The sequence below is a fragment of the Microcebus murinus genome, chromosome 16 (assembly GCF_040939455.1).
Source record: "Microcebus murinus isolate Inina chromosome 16, M.murinus_Inina_mat1.0, whole genome shotgun sequence".
NCBI classification, from domain to species: Eukaryota; Metazoa; Chordata; class Mammalia; order Primates; family Cheirogaleidae; genus Microcebus; species Microcebus murinus.
In genome coordinates this window covers 19,312,097-19,334,567 of record NC_134119.1, presented here as the reverse complement: position 1 = coordinate 19,334,567, position 22,471 = coordinate 19,312,097, and the positions used below count along the sequence as shown (strand labels likewise).

Genomic DNA, 22,471 nt, shown 5'->3' with positions numbered 1-22,471 from the left:
TTCTTATGGGTCTTCTTGGTATCACCTCCCAAATAAACAACTTATCCCCCAATCCTTGAGCCTAGGTCTTCTTTTGAGGGCACCTAAATTAAGACAAGCACCAATCACTCTGTTGTATAGAGGGAACTGAGAGAATTGTCCTGGTGAGTGGATTAAATGGAAAATACATAACAAACCTTCCACTGTTTTTGGAAATCTAATTTGGCCTCTCCCTCTTCGGACTGTTAGGCAATTTTCATCCTTCTATTTACGCACATGGTCCTTCCCTGAAATCAACTTTTTGCCTTCCTCTTTGCAAGCCCTAGGAAGATATGTGCTACAAGCTTCTGGCTGGGACCAGAGTTAGACTGATATCTTGTCTTCATTCTCCTTCCCTAGTTCACCTCTTTAACTCTCCATTTGCCTTAAATTTTACAAACTGGCCATCATGGGTCTTTGGTACCTTTTGTGGTCTGATTTCTGTTTCTTATCCTGATTGCTAGCTCTGCTTCACCTAGACCTTCAATTTACCTGTGGTTCCAGGTCCCTGCTATTAGAATTCACCACTGAACTGAGACCCCTGTCTTGGACTTATTCCCTGAAACTCCCAGTCTCACTTCCCACTCTGTCTTTCTTTTTCTCCTCATCCTTTCTCTTACCTGAACTGTGATCCTGGCTTTCCGGCCTGTCTCTTGCATGTAGACCCCAGGTGGTATTTCTAATGCATGGCAGGTGGTATCTCTAATGCCTTGCTTTCTGAGTATTTTCCTGTATAACTTACCTTCCTACCACTTAGAGCCATCTAAATGTTTTTCTTCAGAGATACACAATATTGAATTAATGCTCTTTTAGAAACAGAACAAAACTATTGTACTCTCTCTCCCCCATTCTTAAGAACAAGTGTTTGGATTGTAAAGTGATTGAACCGCACTCCATTCTCTCTTATTAATGGAAAATTGGCCATAAATTGCCGAGGCGTGACTAGCTCATTTCCCAACACAGCTGCAAATGCTTTATGTGGGGATCACTTTCGATTTCTGAGAATGAAAAGAGAAAACTCTACATAACTGACACCTCTCTAAACAGTACCTTGTGTCACTCCCTACAGAGAACAACTATTCTAAAGAAGCAACTGATTGAAGATGGTGCCACCTTCAGCCAAAGCTGTTTCCTTGGAGCACATGTTTTAATTTTTTTGTGGTGTGGTGGATTTGGCTGCAAGCTTTGAGAAGGCAGCCATTAACTTTTATTTTTGTTTTCCATTTTACAAACGAATCTAAAATGTACATATGCCCAGGAAGTGCTCTGTATTTAATGTACAATCATTCATAATAACATCTTTTTATAATTTTAAAAGAACATTACATTTTACAAAGCATCTGTACCCATAAATTATCTACTTTAATCCTCAAATGTCCTGGTGAAATATATATTAGTATTCCCATTTTAAGGATGAATAAGATGTTGAGATAAATTCATTGATGTGCTCAAGGACACAAAACATAAAAAAGACACAAATTTATATTTTCTGACACCACATCCCAGGGGAAATCTATCTTTTTTCTCCCCCAAATCTTCCTTTCTCCTGGGACCAGGCCTCCTTTTGGGAAACGATTTCTTCCTGACAGATGAAAGTCGTAGAGTAGCTGCTAACACTGTGTCCTACTGACACCTCTTCCCAGGGTTTATAATTTATGCAATAAAAAGAGAGTCCCAGTCAGCAATTTTTTTCTAGTGAGAACCAAGGGAAGAAGGTTCTTCCCTCTCAGGTGATAAAATTCAAAGCTCTTCTCTGTCATATTTCCAGTCTCATAAGAAAACACTCCAGTCCATGAAAATGATGTTGAAGAGAGAGAAGGGAATCCTAATGGCTTGTATGTGGGTGGTGCCAGCCCAGGAGGCCAGCTGATCCCATGTTCTACATAACATTCTTAGGGTGTCTCTATATAGTCAATTTTTCCCCTAAGCCCTTGGAGTTGCGGGGGTCTGTCACTTGCATTCAAAAGACACAGGCTTCGTTTTCAATGCATTAGCTCTTTTGAGTCTTATAAGAACACCATGAGTTAGATGGCACAGTTATTACAGTTTCCATCCTGGAATTGAATTAACTGAGATCTGTTTATTTGAGATCAATCTGCTGAGATAAAACTAATAGGTGACCAAATGAGATTAGCGTTTCCTCTTTTTTACACCAAGTCCAATGCCTTTCTTCCTTACCATATAGTTTATATGCTGCTAAAGGGTAGGAAGGTAAAACAAGAAAGATCCCACCCATTCATTAGGTATAATTTGCCATTTGTATGGAAATCAAAATCTCCATGTGCTATGAACTCAGATGTCCCCACTTGGAGATTAATAACTATTTTTTCCAGCTCACGTTATCCCAAAGAAATTTTGATTTAATCATTTAGTGAGCACCAATCATTTAGTGAGCACTTTTTTCCCAGGAAAAAGGAAGATTTGGGGGGAGACAAAAGATGGATATCTCCTGGGATGTGGTGTCAGAAAATACAAACTTGTGTTTTTTTATGTTTTGTGTCCTTGAACACATCAATGAATTTATCTCAATATTAGTGCTGGAGAATTTAACAAATGTGTAAGATATGATCCCCGAATCCTAAGCATTCCACAGCAATTTTTTTTTTTTTTTTGCATTGCTCTGATGTTTCTGTTATTTTTCCCACCAGGTTTGGTGCCCCTTAATAAATTCCTTAACCTGGGTGGTGCCCTAGTTTCCAGCTGTGGTGTGTTGGCTGCTGTTGGCTCTCAGCTGCCCCCTTTCTCCTTGAGAAACTGCTTTAGGCTTCTGGGAGCTGCTACACCATCTAGAAATTCTTACAGGTCATGTCCTTTCTTTTAGGTAGCTTTTGGGCAATGACAGGAGGATGCTGGTGCCATTCCTACTTTAGAACTCCCATGGGACCAGGCTGAACTAGATTTCACCTGAAGCTCCATACTTGCTTGTCTTCTTTCCCTGCTCTATTCTTCTTTTCTCACTTTCTGAGGGGACCCTCCTGAAAGCACCCCTTCCCTTGCCAGGAATCCCCGTCTCAGGCTGTGCTTCCAGGGAACCAGACCCAGGACGTCATCTTTCTGGGGTTTTAGTTCTCTCACTTACATCTTCACACCTATGTGATGTTTATCTTTTGTATTGGCTCTTGTACCCACCTAATCTTACACATTTGCTAACTATGTTGGTAAACTGGAGCAGAAGGAGCAGCTTGGTGGTTTCAGGATTTGGTGCTGAACTGACATAGTCCATATTGCACACGGCTCCTCAGCTGGCTAAGCTGGTAGAGCTAGAGTGAGGGACGCCCTGCATTTCCTAAAATAGCATAGCAGCAACGGTGCTAATTTTAGATAAGGACACAAAATGCCTGGGGATGTAAAGATGTGTGTGTATGTGTGTGTGTGTGTATGTGTGTGTGTGTGTTTTATCTTTTACAAGATCAAATTATATGGAAAAGCTTGCAATAAGCATGGGAAAAACGAACTACGCCATGGTTTTCACTTGCACTTGCAGGGAAGCAAATGCAGGGCTGGGGAATAGATGTCAGGCACCCGCACCCCCTGCAGTGTTGGGTGCCAGAGGAAACGTGCAAAGAATAAACTATATAACTTATCAAAATTGGTAATTTATCAAGGAAAAGGTGGCGGTCACCAGGTGAATAGTGAGGACAGAGCCAGCCATAGCATAAGAAGAGAGAAGGCAGAGTGAGGGGACTGAGCTCAAAAAATGCCAGATGGGGTGCTCGTTGACATCTCACGTATATTCCAGAAAATTCAGTTGGAAAATGTGGCCAAAGGGAACTGATCTTTATCGGGCACACATCTTATTATAAAACCTGCAAAATTGCCTAACTTTTGACAATTCTGTGAAGTATGGACAGTAAGTGTCTCATCTTACACTAGAGGAAACTAGACTCGAAGTTAGATAACCTGTCTGAGGTCACACGGCCCACTAGGGATGGGGAGCCGCGGCTCGACCCATCCAGTTGATTCTAAACCATTTCATGCTGTCTTGCCTCCCATACCAACTATTTTTCTGCTCTGTAACCTCACTGTATCCCTTTGAAATTTATTGTCTCCATTTTATAGAGTTGGAAATCTGAGACTCAATAGTGTCACTGATATCATACAGTTAATTTTAAATCTATTTTTTTCTGGCTGTAATGGTTGTTAAGGGAATGTTAAATAATCAGTTCTGAGCATCTGTTATATAAAGAGCTGTTTCCTCTGCATCGTATAAAGTTGAGCTTCTTTCTGCTTGTTCTCAGTTTTTTCACTTTATAACCTTTAACAAATACTTTCTAGCTACAGTGCAGTCAGAATTAGTGACTATGTCCAGGTCCAGGGACTCCGTAATAATCATCATTTGGCAGTTTTCATCATGGTTCCTCCCTGCTTCCACTTTTCCCACCAAGAAAACAGACTTTTTTCAAAGTATGTTAACATTTGGCTTCTCCTTCTTTTCCTTCATTGATTGAGTTGCCTTTCTTTCAATCTTACTCAGATCTTAGGGAGAACCACTGTAATTGCAGCATAACCCTTTTGATTCCTGGGCTCTGATCATGGCCCTTGGACTTAACCAGCTGTTCATTTTGGCTCATAGTAGTAAACCCAGCAGAAACCACTTACTAGAAAAATACTCACCAATTCCTCCATATCCCATTGGGTGCAACATCATTATCTCTCTAGAGCCATGTATCATATGTGAATGTGTATTAATACATCATCCACATCTACACATGTTACTTTAGACCAGGAAGTGTTCCCTGGAGATCACCATGGACCCAGTACTCCCATTTTATAGATGAGGAGCAGAAGCCCAGAGTTATGACTTTGTCCAGGGTTATATGTGGTGGAGAAGATGGGACCACAACCCATCATCATCGTCCATGTTTCTTTCCACAACTCCACCACCACTCAAAAATGCCAGGACAAAGCATTGTATGTGCCTGACGTATTTTTTTGTTACTCGTGTTGCCATGGAAGCTCTCCTGGGGCTGCTTCCCCAGAAGCAGATGCTGCAATAAGGACTGGAGTGAAGGTGATTTCTTTAAACTGTGCTCCCATGAGAAGCCAGTGAGGTTATAGAAGAAGGGGCTTAAGGAAGAAGAAGATGCCAAGCAAGGGTATGATTTCAGGTCAAGTTTCAGCCTCAGGCTGATCCCTTGAGGATCTCAGGAGTGCGAGCAACCCTGCAGAGGTCTTTCCCTTTGGGTTCAAAGAGCAGGGCTTTCATACATCTGTAGCAGTCAGCCTCTGGCTTTGGCTCCCCTTAGGTGACATCATCTTCTGACTCTGGCTCTGGGAGCCTGAGAGATGACCTCTGAAGGAGGCTGCAGGACAAGTGTCCAGATGCCTCCTTCATCCTTCATGTCTTAGGACTTTTTCCAAGAGGCCTTCCATGATCACCGTATCTAATGTGGGTCATGTCTCTCCCCTTCCCTTTCTATGCTCTTGTACTAATTTATTTTCTTTGGTGTACTTAATGCTCTCTGAATGTACTTATTTACAAGCTTAAAAATCTCTATGTCCATGATGCCTGAGATTTCATCTTTCACCATTTTATCTTCAATCCTAGAAGAACGCTTGGCATATGGTATGTGTTTAGTGTATATTTGTTGAATAGTAATGAGTGGATGGCTTATAAAACCAATCGTGAAGCTTCTGTAGAGAAATGTGGAACTATTGTGAAGTTCTGGCAGTATGTACTATGGTACACAGAATTTCTTGCTTATCTCTCCTTATTATGCAAGGGAATGTATATGAAGAATCATATTCAAGTTCAATCTGTAGTCCTTAAAATTGTTGTAGATAATATTAGTCTTAATGGGTATATTTTACAGTGATATAATGCTTCCAGAATATTTTTTGAAGAAAATTATGGCATTGAAAGGAGCCTTTTAGTTCTTCCACACATAATATCTCTCAATGGAATATAATAGCTTCTCTTTTTCCCCAAAAGATGTGTGCATTTCATTATATGTCATTATCTGATATATGTTTGGCATAAAAGGCACTTTTCCTGTTTTTCATTTTTTTTTCCCCTGCATGTGACACATAGAAAATTTCCATGAGTTAGAGTCCTATTCTGCTCTGTAGTGTATCGCATTTGAGACGGCCACTGCCCTTTTCCTTTTTCTTTTCTGCCAAGGTATGAGGAATATATTGATTCATTACATGATTTGTATTCTATTCCTCAGATTAGAAATTGGCCTAGGCATTCATATTGGCACAAATCTTTCCCCCTGCACCAATAATCTTTTTTTTTTTTCCTTTAGCCAAATACCATTTCCCTGAGCAGCAATTTAGTCATTACTCCGTGATATAAAAGAAATGTGAAATGTGTCACAGGGAAGATGATGTTGTGACACAGAGAGGGATCCTCGGGGAGTTTTAACCAGGTTTTCTACAAGATTGAAATGAATGTGACATTATGCTCATATTCATAATTAAATTTATTCTTTTTTTTAATGTGTGTGTTCTTTACTATGGAGAGAATGAGAATGAGAAAATGTAACTGACTATAGACTAAGAACAGCAACTAACTTAACCTTAAACATATCACTAGCCCCTTAAGCCTGTGGGTTATGTTTTAAGTCCCAACACACTCAGGGTAAAGCATCCACTGTGACTTCAGTGGAGGCTAATGTCATCCCCAGGAGAAGTGTGATCACCTCTAAATGTCTTTTTTTCTGTGCTGGGCATGAGACAAGCAGCCTCTCCATCGCTGTGTCTCCAGGGTGCAGCAGTGTTGGCACAAGTAGGCACCTAATAAATAGTTCTTGAAATTGGAAATGGAAATAGACATGATTAAGACTGGTGGTGGTGATAGGAAAAAGCAGGGAATCAAGTATGCCAGAGGCTCAGTACCATGAAGACAGTCTTGCACCCAGTGTAGAGTGAAGAAGCACCAAAAACAAGGGGAGCAACTGGAGAAATAAAAGTCATTAGATGCTGGGTGATCAGGAAGGAAACAGACTGGGAATATGCAAGGTGTAGAGAATGGCAATATAATCATTCCCATCCTTCATCCCTCCCCCTATCTATGCCCTTTGCCACATGACTTTGCTGTGTTCTCTAGACCACGGCATGAGTGACTTGTCCCTCTCCTTGATGTGGCTTAACCATATCCTTTTCATGGGCCAAAACAGTGACAGCTCAGAGCTGCAATGAGGGTGTGTGACTCTAGCAATTTTTTTTTTGGGGGGGTCCTCTGTTTATATTGACAATTAGATTTAAAAATGTGTTACAAAATCCACAGGATCATGTGAGAATATAGTGATACATGAAGATTCACAATAATAGGTGGAGAAGAGGTACTTATCCATTTACTTATTGTTCAATAAATGATAGGGGAGAATTATGCATAATCCAGGTAACATCTCTTTCTGACTAGTGTAGGAACCATCTCTTTATGTTTTTTGTTTGTTTGTTTGTTTGTTTATTGTCAGATAGGCCATTCTGGGCTAATATCATATTTCTCACTGCAAGAAAAAAAGGTAGTGACACTTTTATTCCTCAGAGAATCATAACTATTGAGAATTTGTTTGTATCATAATTATTTGAAACAATCCAGACCATTTTTGACTTTGCAGTTTCCTCAAACTGTTGATGACTTCATTACTCATGATGCTGTACCACCTACCATGCCTGCATGGGTGCTGGCTCCTAGCAACTCTCAAAGCCTGTTGCTGTGACTTATTGAAGATGATCACAATTTAAGTGTCTTGCTCAGACTATGCAGAAACATATGTATGATAGTTTTCTGGTCCCGTTAATACCATATGGAATTTTATAGGATGAAAACAGAGTGACATATCTTCCCATCATTTCTTCTCTTGAACTGTTTAGGCCATAATCACTGTATTTCTAGAATGTGATCTATTAATATTGATCCCACCCCTATATCATCAACACCAGCAGGAAGGGTAGGTGAAGGGCCCACAGGTGGAGCAAGTACAGAGGTTCCATAAGAACAAGAAATGTTTATCCTTTGTGAGGCATGGCTAGAACTGATTCAAGAAAGTATTACTTTACCACATTGACATTGGAGACCAACGGTTACCAAAATCTTGGACAACACAGGGACTCCAACTCCCAGGAATTTTCTAATATAGGGTGTGGAGCCTGAGCAAGGGGCAGTGGCAAATCTCAGAACCAGCTGCAGAGAGCTTGCAGGGTAAAGGATGCTTCTGTCACACCTGTTGCCTTCAGGTGCTGTGCACCAATGGAGCCACCTTGATCAGAATGCAAATGGGTGGGCACCAATCAGGCTCGAGGATAGGCTCAGATCAGAGCCCAGATCTTGTCCCATGTCTGATTTGAGTGAGAGTCACCAAAATTAGCAAGTCAGCAGCATTCTGGTGGTCCAATTTCATGCAACCTCATAAAAGAAATGTTCTGCTGACCAGTTGATTCCATGTGTTCACCCTGCCACCATCCTGGGACACAAGGACAACTCCATATGCAGGAGTTCTGAAGATCTTTGGGGCATCAGGTCAACTCTATGCCACAACTTTACTCTATGGAGTAGAGAGCCACAAAGTGCTACAGAGGGAGAAGCAGTGAGTGGGGCCCTCGTGGGTCCTGCTCTTAGCCTGGCATGTCCTGCTCAGGTGGCACTGCCAGCTCCAGCTGGTCCCAGCCAGAACAGAGGGATTTAGAAGAAGCCAAAGTAGGTGTCTTAGAAGACCAGGACCCACATGAAAATAGGTCCAGTTTGGTCAAGTGTCCTTCCAGATGACACTACTGGCCCCAGCTGGTCCCAGTCACTGGAAGAGCTTCAGAACATTTGAGAAAGGCACTCCAAAGCATGGGCCCACTGATATCCTGGACTCAACTTGACCAAGCCTATGGGAGTCACACTGTGATGATATGTTAGTTCTGAGCCTAGGACTTAAGAGGAAGCACGTGTTTCTGCTTGCTCTCTGTCACCTCTGCTATCTCCATAAGAGCATGTCTGGGCTACCCTGTTGGAACATGAAACATGTGAGGCTGAGTCATGTGACCTATGTAGTCCCTGCTGACAATTATCCAGCCCCATATATGTGAGCAATCATAGCCAAGATCAGCAGAACCACGGAAGCAACACCCATATGATCCCAGATTCAAAAGCAATGAACATATTATTGTATGTTGCCAAAGTTTTATGCTTGTTTGAATGGCAGTATTGTTGTGGCAACAGATAATCCAATGGGCCAGCTGAGGGTTTAGGAGCTAAGTGGAAAGTCACTACTTTATGACAAGCATCAGAAGTCCTAGCAAGGTTTTTGCATTGTCAATAGTAGCTGGAAGTAATGTTGATGTGCGTGCACAGATGTGTTCTTTGGATGTAAAAATGACCAAGAACCGGAGAATGCTGCAGATGAAGAAAGGTCAGCATGGAGGCTTTCTTCTGGTTGATGGCAATGATAACTGCTTTTCCCAGCAGTCTTTTAAGTACAGATGTACTTAGAGGAGAGGCTTTAAGGAATAATACCAAAGCAATTCAGGATGGTAGAGGCCAGAAAATAAATGCTGTTACCGTACAGCAAGAGAAAAAATCCTCTCCAGCAAAATTGGAATCCTTGGGTATCCTCAAGGGTCGAAAAGAGAACCTGGGTTGTGCATGAGTAGCTGGTAAGATTTGTATAGATGGGATAGACAACATTTTAGGTGGCAAAATCTTATTTGGCAAAATAAAGAGTTTTTCATGGAAAAAACGGAATGGCAATTTGTACCATGTCTTCTGAGTTCAGGAAAAGGTCCCAGTTTAAAGTAGGAGCAGAGACATGAATTAAATACTGATAATATTAGAAACAGAAGGGAGATCCTCACTTCTCCTTTGTATCAGAAATAACAGTTCTTTGCTTTGCAATCAAGAGAGATGAGAGCACATTTTATATGAATCCAGAGTTGGTTCCAGTCCTGCCTGCTTTCTTCTTCAGCATTAGTCATTCATTTTGTGAAGAGACATTTATTGTTTATTTATGGTTTTCAGGCTTGATAGAATAAAGGATGAAGCAATAACTAAACAGGGACTCACAGGTAAGTAGGGAGGAAAAGGATGCCAACAGAATGATTGTACAACGGGACAAGTACTGCAATAGAAATGAGCAGCAGGTGCTGTCTGGTGTTCAGGTGGTCAGCTCAGCCTTGGTGGGATGAGGAGGAACTTATGATAGAATTTGAAGGAAAAAGGTTATAGGTCCAGGTCTTTAGGGATGAACTGGAGGTCATCAGGCAGGCACAGGGACTAAGCAATGATCCTTCCACTGGTCCTAACACACGATTTTGAAGGCTTATACCAATCTATATCAGTTGGCTGCATGTTATCTCTGATAACTTTAGCATTTTCTTATTTGATTAGTTCAGCTAGCCTCAGGGAGGCACTTTCTGCTGCTGTTGTTATTGCTATTATAATATTTGACTGGTTGAATTTGATGCTTTTGTTTTCAGCCATTAAGCATTCATCAGATTTTTGGGGTGCATGGTATTTATGTAAGTAACGTATTCTGGTGCCTGTACTGGACCAGGTGGGATGTCTTAAGTTAAAGCTAAAGGAAGTGAAGCCGAGGGGACCCTGCACTGTAGTTAAGGAAGAAGGAAAAGGCAAAGCTGGAGAAGTAATGCTGGCAGTAAAGTCTGAAGGGTGAGAGAAAGTCAATTTTAGCTCAGGGTTCCTAGAAGCAGAGCCTGAGACAGGAATTCTAGGGCAAGTGAGTAATTCAGGAAGGGCTCCCAGGGGAAAGGGAGGGAGAGAAGGAAGATCTTATGGAGGAAGAAATCAAGCAACAAGATAGCTTGAGCTGCATAGTCTCTCTTCACCTTGATCCCACGGAGAGCTCTGGAGCATAAATGGCACCATAGCGTTGGGGACCCTGAAGTGACAGGCCCTTGTACTCCCATTTCAGTCTGTCACCAGCTACAGGCTGCTTGCCTCAACTGAAGTGGGAAGGGACAGCAGAACCTCCTGAGCATTTTGCCCAAGATGACACCCACTGACCAGGGACAGGTCTCCAGAGAAAAGACAACTATGAGCAGTCAGTGGCCAACACTCCCAGCAGCTGGGGGAGGGTGCACTGGACCAGGAGAGATTTGGATGAAGCACCAATATCAAGGCCATGCATCAGGAAAACATTCCATAAGACACAGATAGCCACAAAAAAGAGGATGCTGGAGTTTTCCTCTTCAAGTGAACACCTCTGTATCTCCATTTTCCTGTCTGTAAAGTGGAAATAATGACAGTGTCTCTTTATTTATTTTGGTAAAGATTAATTCAGGTATTTCATGGAAAACTCTTAGAAAAATGCCTACCACAAATTTGATATTTAAGAGACTTTGCTATTTATCTGGAGCTCTTGAGCATGACCTTTTCATGTCACTCCTCCTGGTCCTTGCCAGTTGTCTTTGGCTCCCACTCAACGATGGTTGACTCATTGAAATGCACAACCTCTCCATTTAGTTGCACAACAAACTTTCCTAATCCTTGACAAGAACCAGGGTCAGACCTATGAAGATTTCAGAGCGAAAAACAGAAGCCACAAAATACAGGCATATAATTCTACCAGAAAGGTGGAACCACACCAAAGCCCTTCCTCAGAAGGTATAGATGATATATAATAGAAGTGACAGCTATTGGTGTATAGAAAAAGAAAGCTGTACAAATGTGATTACAAGTGTTATTATTTTTTCCCTTTCTCCTCTTATTGTTACCATGATTTCCAACACTATTAGTACTTATACTGCCATTTTTTGAACACTCAGTAAATGTCAGGCACTACACATGATGTATGCCATAAAGAGAAAATGAATGAGCAATGCTTTATGGCGCCAGTGAGGGAACAAAATGTCTACATGATTTCAGATGCTCCAAAAAAAAAATCTCAGTGTAATTTTTCATTTAATAAAGGGCCCCTGGGTTATCTGGAAAATACTGATTTTTAAATATTATATATCAAAAAAAATGATGATATATTGCTTTTAGAAATATTTCTTTTAATATACTGAATGCAAAACAAGAGGTATAAATGTCTAAATGGGTGACAATTGTGTATGTGTACACTTCTTTTGTAGGAAACTATTAAATGTGGCCAATTAACGAGAAGACGAAGAGAACTCTTCACATTCAGTGAAAAGGCTCCTGGTCCTCGATTCAGAAGATTCAGCTCTTTTGTTATCTAGCTGGGACTATCACTTCAGTTCTTGCAATGACAAAATAAGAATGTTAAAATAAGTGGAATCAGCTGGTGATTGTCTGCCTTAAATAAAAGCACAGTTGCTATTGATATTATTTTATGACAAATCCAGCCATGTCATGTCACACTGAAATTGGGCACCATATGACATCTATCTTTTATGAAGAAAACCATCCTATAACAACGAGTCAGAATAATTGAGGATGATTTGATGGGTCTTACTTTGGAAGAATGATTTCCATTGATCAGAGTCCCATACTTTTTATCATAAAATTTTTTTTGATCCTAGAACAGTTTTAACTCTTGTAATTCACGCTGAGGCAAAGAAAAGTACAAAATCCAAAGGGATGGATGGCCAAAAAGCATGTGAAAATATAATCATGCTCGATTGTTAATTTATATACATATATATATATATATATATATATATATATATATGTATGTATATATTTAGAGATAGGGTCTCACTCTGATGCCCAGGCTGGGGTGCAGTGGCATCATCATAGCCTCTAACTCCTGGGCTCAAGTGATCCTCCTGCTTCAGCCTCCCAAGTAGCTAATACTATAGGTGTACACCATCATGCCAGTTAATTTTTTTTTTATACAGATGGCATCTTGTTATGTTGTTCAGGCTGGTCTCAAACTCCTGGTCTCAAGCAATCCTCCTGCCTTGGCCTCCTAAAGTGCTGGGATTACAGGCATGAGCCACTGTGCCTGTCCCAATTAGTAATTATGGAGATAAAATTAAAACTATAGTAAGGTACAGTTTCATAACCATCTTATTGACAAAGACATTTAAGTCTGATATTATCAAGTGTTAGGGGGATATAAGAAACCACCTTTTATGAAAAGTGGAAATTAGTTCAACCACTTTGGCAAAATATTAAGCAATATCAAGTATATCAGTTATCTTTTACATACAATAATACTGTGTAACAAAACACCCTAAAACTTAATGTCTTAAAACAGGAATCATTGATTAAAGCTGATAGGCTCACTTATATATCCATGGTCAGCTAGACATATCTAATAAGTCTAGATGAGTCATGTGATTGGGTGGTGGCTGGCTGAAAGCTGGTCTAGGCTGGCCATGCAGACACACCTGAACTCTCCTCCACTTGTCTCTTATATGTGTCTGTTATACCCTTCCAGTTGGCTAGATATATTCTACCTGGCAGTTTCAGAGAAGCAACCATGAGAAAGCTCTACCATGCACAGGAACAAGCGGAGGTGCACTTTTCATGCCTCTGCTTACATCATATTCCCTAACTGGCCAAAGAAAGTCCCATGGCCAAACTCAGAAGCAGAGTGGAGGAGGGCAACTACATTACAGGGAAAAGAGTATGACTAAAGGGAGGCCACTGACTGGGGCCATTCATTCAATCTATCTGGCTCATTAAGTGGAATGGAAGATTCAATTTCCTATGACCCAACAATTCTACTCCTAAAATCTCTGACACATAGGTACAAAAAGACATGTATAGGTTTGTTGATTGTGGTATTATTTGTAATTAAGAAAAAAAATGTTTGGAAAGGTCCTAAATGTTCACCAAGAGAAGAGTTAAAAAGTTGGAAAAGTCACAACAAACACCAAGGCAGAGAGAAAACAAAGAACTGGAGCTGCAGCTAACACAAGCTATGAATCTTCAATGTGAAGAATCTTCAATCTGAAATGTTTGAAGTTGAGGAAGGATATTTGGAAAATGATACTATTTATGAAAATTAAAATAAAGAAGCACACACATGCAAAAGAGATTCTTTGTTTACAGAAACATATGCAATAATATACCACCTACCAACTTATGTGGTTATCTCTAGGAGGGTAGGAAGAAAAGAGGAAGAGAAGGAGAAAGAGAAGGATGGAAATGGAAGAAGGCCAGATTCAGCCATGTCTGAGTTTTATCTTTAAAGAATTGGTAGGAGGAGTTCAGGTGCTGAAATACTTTCTCAATTTTGAAATAATTGAAAATATTGATGATATTACTGCCATAAAGACAGACAGTTAGACCAATGGAAAAGAAAAAAGAGCCCAGGAATAAACCCACTCATGTACAGTCAACTGATTTTAGATAAGGGTGCAAAGAATACACAATGGAAGAAAGCATAGTCTCAGCATCAACAAATGATGCTGAGAAAACTGGATGTCCAGATGCAAAAGAATAAAATTGGACCCTTATCTCACAACATACACAACCATCAGTTCAAAATGGATTAAAGACTTAAACATAAGACCGAAAACTGTAAAACTCCTAGAAGAAATAGGGGAAAAGCTTCATCCCATTGGTCTTGGCAATGATTTTTTGGATATGACAGCAAAAGTATTGGTAATAAAAGCAAAAATAGAAAAGTGGGACAGCATCATGCTAAAAACCTTCTGCAGAGCAAAGGAAACGATTAAAAGAGTGAAAAGGAAACCTACCAACTAGGAGAAAAATATTTGCAAACCCTGTACCTGATAAGGGGTAAATATCCAAAATATATAAGGAACTTCTTCAACTCAATAGCAAAGAAACAAAAACAAAAACAAAAATGACTAAAAATGGGCAAAGGACTTGAATAGACATTTCTATAGGGAGAAATACAAATGGTCAACAAGTACATAAAAAGATGCTCAGCATCATTAATTATCAAAGAAATACAAATCAAAACCATAATGAGCTATCACTTCACACCTGTTAGGATGGCTACTCTCAAACACACAAAACTTAAGTGTTAAAGAGGATGTGGAGAAATTGGAAACTTACCCAGTGTTGGTGGGAATGTAAAATGATGCAAGCGCTATGGAAAACAGCATGGAGGTTCATCAAAATTTAAAAATAGAAATACTATATGATCCAGAATTCCCACTTTCAGATATTTATAAAAGAAATGAGGATCTCAAAAAGATATCTGCACTCCCATGTTCATTGAAGCATTATTCTCAACCGCCAAGATGTGGAAACAACCTAAATGTCTGCTGATGGGATGGATGGATAAAGAAAATGTGGTGTATCTATACAATGGAATATTATTCAGCCTTAAAGGAGAAGGAAATTCTGCTGTTTGTAGCAATATGGATGAAGCTTGATGATATTATGGTGATCATAATAAGCCAGTCACACAAATACTGCATGATTTCACTATATAAGGTATCTATTAATAAAATCGTCAAATATATAGAAGCAGAGAGTAGAATGGTGGTTGCCCAGGGCTGTGGGGAGGCAGAAATGGGAAGTTGCTATTCACTGGGTATAGTTTCAGTTATGAAAGGTGATAAAGTTCTAGAGATCTGTTGTATAGCACTGTGCCTATCGTTAATACTGTACTATACACTTAAAAATTTAAGAAAGTAGATCTCATGGAACGTGTTTTTACTGCAATTAAAAATTAATATTCACAATTTTTAAGGGAACTATTGTGCACACATAAAACATCCAGAGAGTTCTAACCTTGGAAAGCATGGCGAAAGGACTCTTTCAACCATCTAAGGAAGGAGTGTATAAGTGTGACTTACTAAATCTGCCAACTCAAATAAACTGACATTTTCTTGGAATGACATAAGAGAAAGGCTAGTAATTTAAGTATCCCAATGAACTGGACCAAGGAAGCTGCTGTTGGGTATTCAGGCAAACTGTCAAATCAGGTCAGCCGCTATGGAACCAAGCCAAAAGAGGACCCACTCACTTACAGATAAATTAAATGGAAGTATTGCCAGTCACCACTACAATGGTAATAAATACTTTTTGTATATAATTAGGTACAGATTCTTGACTCAGTCTTTCTTTGGTGGCTTCACTTCACAGAGTGGTTCTGGAATGGACTAGAGACACAGAAAGGACATGGCACCCTCAGAACCTCAGTTGTATTCCAAGAGTGTTCCAGGAACACTGGCATCATCTGGGAGCTTGCAAGAAATGCAGTTCTTGGGACCTACCTAGGACCTTCTGAGTAAAGGTGCCAGGGGATGGAGCCCAGTGATCTGCATTTTAACTAGCTCTCCAGTTGGTTCCAGTGCAAAAATCCAACTTTGAAAAGCATCTCTTTTCAGAAAACAGTTAATTATTAATACATCTAAGCAATGAACACGCCCACAGGATAGCAGTGATGTGGTTAGTTCACTTTCCTTGAGAAATGCTCACAGGAGGTTTCTCCAGGACTAGGATGAAAAACGGGACATCCAAAGAAGGGATTTCAGTCCTCATGGCACTGAAATATATTCATTATACTAATTATCATACTAGTTATCTTGGTATAACACCAAATACGGTTGGGAACTAAAGAACTAAGAATGAAACTGAAAATATATTTATTTGCACTTGTTATTTCCCACACTTTGAATATATTAATACTTTGTACACTGCTTTTAATGTAAAACATCATATAGCTATTTTTCTCATATAACATACATATCACTGTCTATTTCACAGAGATTTCTAACAGAAAGATGAGAGACTGTTCAGCTTCAAATCACGGTTTCATTTGCCTTAATGAAATAAAATGTCTGTGGAATTTAATGGAATATGGCACATTAAAAACTAAGTTAACTTTTATTCTAATAGACACGTCTATAGAAGAACAGTTTTCAATGAAGGTTGAAATTCTGTAAAATTTAATCACCAACTATCCAGAAAATAGCTGACTATGAAATGTTATAATTTTCATTTATGTGTCCATTTGTATCCTGTTTTACTTGCTTTCTATAACTTCTAAAGAACATTACCTTTCTTCAAAAGACTATATTCTCTGTTAAAAACACCTTTTTGTGTTCACTCCTATCAAAGGAAATCAAAATATTTTTTTCCCAAAATATATTTCCTTGACATATTTTGAGATGGCTATTTAGAGAGTTTGCAAACAGGAATAGCCCTGCAAAGCTGTCTTTTGTGGAGGAGATTTATATCTGTAGAAAAAACTAAATTGAAGTAAACAACAGATACAAATAGGCTTTGTCTGAAGCCCTGCCTTGTGCAGATCTAGGAAAGATTACCTGAGAGTTTGACATCTTTGAAATTCTGACAAGAGAAACTTTAACCATAGACTGCTACCTATTTTTTCTGGGGATTCCTACCTGTGAGTATAAGAGCAATAAGTTCTATTGTTCTATACCACTGTAGGATGACTATAGTTAACAATAATATATAGTTTCAAATCGCTAGGAGGAAGATATTGAATGTTCCAACATCAAGAAATGATAAATGTTTAAGATAAGGAATATGATAATTACTCTGATCTGATGACTATACATTATATGTATCAAAACATCACTATGTACCCCACAAATATGTACAATCACTGTCAATTAAACAATAAAGTAATTTCTTTTTACAAAGAGTACCTTTAGAAGTCAGACCTTTTCTTCCGTTGTCCTCCCTCCTAAAACCTATCTTATAACACTTCTAGGCACCCCCTATTCTTTCTGTAACTTCAAGGAAGGTATAAAAGTGTCAACTATCTGGCTGTTTCTTGGAGTTTTACATTTTGTATGACTCCTGTGCACGTGTTCATGTAATAAAATTTGTAGGCCTTTTTCTTCCTATTAATCTCTTGTTACTTTGTTTTATAGACTCAAATTATTGAAGCTTCAGGGGAAGAAATTTAACTTCCCTCCAATATATGAGTTTAACAAGTATATATTGAGCACTCAAATATATATTGAATACCATTCTAGGTGGTCAGGAGAAATTAGCAACCAAATAAGACAAGGCTGCTGATTGCATCTGATTCCAAGCTGGGCGGGGGGTGGGGAGACAGATAAAATATAAACACCTACTTTTACAATATGCCGCAGGGTGATAAATGCTGTAAATAAAGTTGAGAAGAGGTAGGTGAATTAAGAATCACGCTAATGTTGTTAATTGGGTGGTCAAAGAGATTCTCTGATTAAGTGAGAATCAGAGAATCAGTGACAGAGAGTCACTGATTAAGTGACTCTCCGAGGAAAGTGAGGAAGAGAAGGATAGGAATATGGGAGGAAGAGATCTCAGTGAGAGGCAGTAGAGAGTGCAAGGGGCCCTGTGGTAGGAGCATGCTATGGGCTTAGAAAAATCACAATTGGCCCAGTTTGGCTGCAGCTGAGTAAGAGAGGAAAGTGTCTGAGGCAAGTTGCATAAACATGTCTGATTTACTAATTTGTGAGTGATATGCCAAAAAGAGATTTTGGAACATGTTAAAGTAACTTTAGCCTAAAGCTGCCTCCTTACGCATTTGAAATTTGGCCTAAAGGTTTTTCTGTACATAGCGAACTGTCACCTAACTGGATGTGTAAACTGACTGTAACCTACTCTTGTACCAATCACAGTTTCAGCCAATCATAAACAGCCAACTGTTCAGTGTGTTTCAATAAGGCGGATGGTGAGTTGTAACCAATTGGCTCTTTATGTACCACACTTGCATTTTCTGTCCCTAAATTCTCTTTGCCCGCATGGCAGTGGAGTCTCTGAACCTATTCTGGTTCAGGAGGTGGGGGGTACATTGGTTCCCCAGTTGTTCTTGTCTCAACTAAACTCTATTAAATTTAATTTGCCTAAAATCTTTCTTTTTGACAAGCATTATCTTGAATCAATCAACTTCATGTCTTATGCCATATGATAATTATTCAGATGACACCAAATACCATTAGAAGGACAATCTGCACTGCTGTCAATATTAGTAAACTCTTTGTTTGATGTCTGCAATATAACATGGGCTGTGCAGTTGGGCAGGCCAAAAAGAAAATGCATGTGCTGCTAAATAGTACCCCACTCCTCTTTTTTAGGAGAGCTCTCTTGCCCCTCTCCCATAATTGTATTGAAATTTATAAACATATTTCTGTCTAGGCAAAATCTCAGAGCAGGCTGGGGGTGGAGGGCTGTAAAAATAAGTTAGAAACTCCTTCATTTTTTTTTCCATCTGGAACGATCCTTTGAATTTTGGTGAAATCTCTTTGACTTCACATATTGAATTCCTAGTGATTAACTTTCAACACAAGGTAGCACGTTTAAAAATATTTTGAATAGTAGTGTTAAAAGAAAAATTCAAAGCAAATTAAATTTAACAGAGTTTGATTAAGCAAAGAATGATTCAAGAAATCGGGCAGCCCCCCCCCCCCAACCAGAATAGGTTCAGTGACTTCACGCTGCTGCGTGGTAGAGCAGGATTTAGGGACAGACAAGAGAAAGTGAGTACAGAAAATGGAAGTGAAGTACAAAAATGGCTGGACTGGTTACAGTTCAGTGTTTGCCTTATCTGAACACAGTTGATTAGTTGGCTGCTTGTGATTGGCCACAACTTGGTGATCGGCACAAGAGAAGATCACAGTCTGTTTACATATCCAGTTAGGTTACAGTTCATTATCTACAGAGAAACCTCTAGATCAAACTTAAAATATGTAAGAAGGTGGCTTCGGCAAGTGATTCAGAAAGGGCAAGTCTGTGTCGCAATGTATCTGTGATGTGGCTACAATTACTGAAAATGTTGAGGGGTCATGGCTTCTTTGTCCTCAGCCCTCTTTCAGCTTCCAGAATCTGTGACTCTCCTCCAATCTCTGGCCCTTCTGTTTGGGTATACACTGGGATGATCTGGGGATGCCTAGACTACACCCCAGACGCATTCAATCAGGATTAAATCTGGGCTGGGATTCAGGCATCAGTACTTTTAAAGTTCCCTGGAGAATTCCAATTTGCAACCAAGCCTGGCAACCACTGTGGAGCATTTTGTTTCTCAGCCCACCTCCCAATTCCACTTCCTATCTGTTCGTGTTTGATTTCCTGGCTTCCTGTCTCAGAGACACCTTTCTTGGCACCAACCCTAAATCAAATCCCACTATTGTACACGCACCTCTCCTTTAGAAGTTTTTATCACAGTAGTAATTTTACATTTCTTTGTGAAAATATTTGCTTAATGTTTGTCTTCTCAAAACTCTTTAAAAGTCTTGTTTACTGTGACATCCTACACTTGCAATTTTGGTGTCCTAATATCAAGAATAATGACTAAATCTGTGTTAAATTATATTCCTACTTTTTTCCAGAATTATTAAGTGACCTCTGTAAAGCATACCAAAGTAGCACTGATTGAGGTCAGTTGAGGCAAATTTATTTTCCCTGAACAGGGCTTTGTGGTTCAAACTAAAGTAATTGAGAAAACGCCCTATAATAGAAGGCTCCAAGTATAAAGCATGTCCTTATTTTCTTCCAGACAATTTTTGTAAACATGAACCTTGCCTTATGTGCAAGAAATCATATGGTGTTTAAAAAATGTGTTATCTCTTACTTTGCCTGAAATTTCCATGAAGGAAGAGAGTATGTTTGATTTTCTTACCGTTAAATAAATTTCCAGGACCTAGCACTTGTCACCGAATAAACATTCGGTAACTATTTGTTGAGTAGGTGAACCGGAAAGAAGAAAGCTACTCTAGGGATCTGTTTTATTTTTCAGATAATTTCAATTTGGTTAAGGAGGAAAAGCAATGATCTTTATTCCTGGCTGGATATTAGCATCACCTGGGGTAGGAAGTTCCCCCCCCCAAAAAAAAAAAAAAAAAAAAAACAGAATCGTGGAGGTTGGCGCACTGTTTTTCTATTTGAAGCATCTTGTTTTCTATTACTGTTTAATTAATTACCTGCTTAATTACCAGTCTAATTTAGCAATTTAGAACAGTACACAGTTTTTACCGTATAGTTTCTGCAGGTCAGAAGTTCAGGCACTTAGTAGCTGGATTCTTTGCTCAGGTCCTCATCGAGCCGAAATCGACTTGTTGGCCAGGGCTGCAGTTCTCTCTGGGGCTCTTGATTCTCTTCTAAGCTCTCCAGTAGAATTCATTTCATTGTGGTTATAGGACTAAGGTCCCTGTTGTCTGTCTAGCTGTGGTCTGGGGACCACACTTAGTCTCAGAAGGCCACTCTGATGTCCTAATGTGACCCTTTCCAGCTGAGCAACAGAGAACCTCCTTGCTGTTAAACCCATTTCATGCTTCAGATCTCTCTGACTTCTCTTCAGTGACCAGCTGGACAAAACTCTCTGCTTTTAAAGGGCTTGGATAATTAGGTCTGGCCTACCCAGATAATATTCCTTTCTTAAAGTCAACTGTGCCATAAAACATAATCTGATCACAAAAGTAAAATCCATTAAATTCACAATCCCGGAGATGGGTGTACAGGACATTTGGAGACTATCCTAGAATTCTGTGTGCCAGAATCAGTATTGAGCATCTCTTCAGCTGAGATTGGGCATCACCAGACTAAATGTATCAAATAATTCAAACGGCAAAGTATTAAATGACCTTCCAATACAATGATTTTTAAAAGAAATACATATTTTAGTCATCAGAAAATTTCACCAATCAGGGGACATCAGTAGAATTTCTAGCTATGAGATAGCAGAGATTTACTTAGGGCACAATGTTAATCACAGTAGAGATAGCATCTGAGTTTAAATACCCATGGGATTTAAACTAAACAATTTCTGAACTCTGGTGTATCTGTCAGGGTTGCAACTAGAAACAGAGCTCACCCAGGAAGTTCCCCTGAAGAGACATTGGTGAAAAAACTAATTACTGAGATTGTAGGTGGGGCACAAGGAAAAATCAAGGGATGGAGAAACAAAGGGATGGAGACTATTACCACCTGTAAGGACAAATTGGTGTCTCTGGAGTCCCTGGAGTGGTCCCTGTCCAATAGTTAGGAAGATGACAGGGACCTCAGTCCTTTAAGTGTGGAGGAAGCTGTAGATGAGAGGGACACCACTACTGCCAGAGATGAGGTAGGGAAGTGGGGATGGAGCAGGGAAAAATTGTCTGACTTTTTTCACTTCCCATCCTCCGCTCTCCTGCCAGCACTTCCTGGTGGCCCCACAGAAGTGGAAGAGGCTGTCCAGAGGGAAGAGACCTTCTGGGGTACAAAGCAGAGTAGAGAATGGGAGGAGGGAATTAGAATAGGCAAATGAGAATAATCTTCACATCTTGAAGATGATTATTTTTCAGATTGAGAAAATATGTTTTAGAAATTAAATGTGGTATAACATGGGAATTCTTTATACCTTATAAAATAATTAATCTGACCAACTAGTTTCCTATATTGGTAGGCATGGCCAGTTAAATCAGTCACTCATCAGCTCTGGGCCCAGAATTCCCCTCTAGCTTTATTTTTAACTTTTCTAGGCCCATGAAGATTAGCTTTTGGGAAATGAGGTTGGTACTGGGGTAGGAGGCAGAGAAAGGGAAGTTGAAAATGTATGCATTTTGTTTTCAAGACCAATATATACATGTCTTCAAAATAGTATAAGCACAAAGTTAACTTGCTAATAGAATGAGTAGTTGTATGGATGAATTAGGACATTCCTAGGTGTGTGTGTGT

At 39.6% G+C, this 22,471-nt stretch overlaps 1 long non-coding RNA gene across 1 annotated transcript in view; it reads right to left on the bottom strand.

The window, feature by feature from the left end:
• Nucleotides 1-20,880, bottom strand: part of LOC142876864 (uncharacterized) — a 43,752-nt gene extending 22,872 nt beyond the window's left edge. Inside the window, exon 1 of the long non-coding RNA XR_012923700.1 lies at nucleotides 20,792-20,880. This is a non-coding gene — a long non-coding RNA (uncharacterized LOC142876864). The remainder of the gene's footprint in view (nucleotides 1-20,791) is intronic.
• Between the last annotated feature and the right edge of the window lie 1,591 nt (nucleotides 20,881-22,471).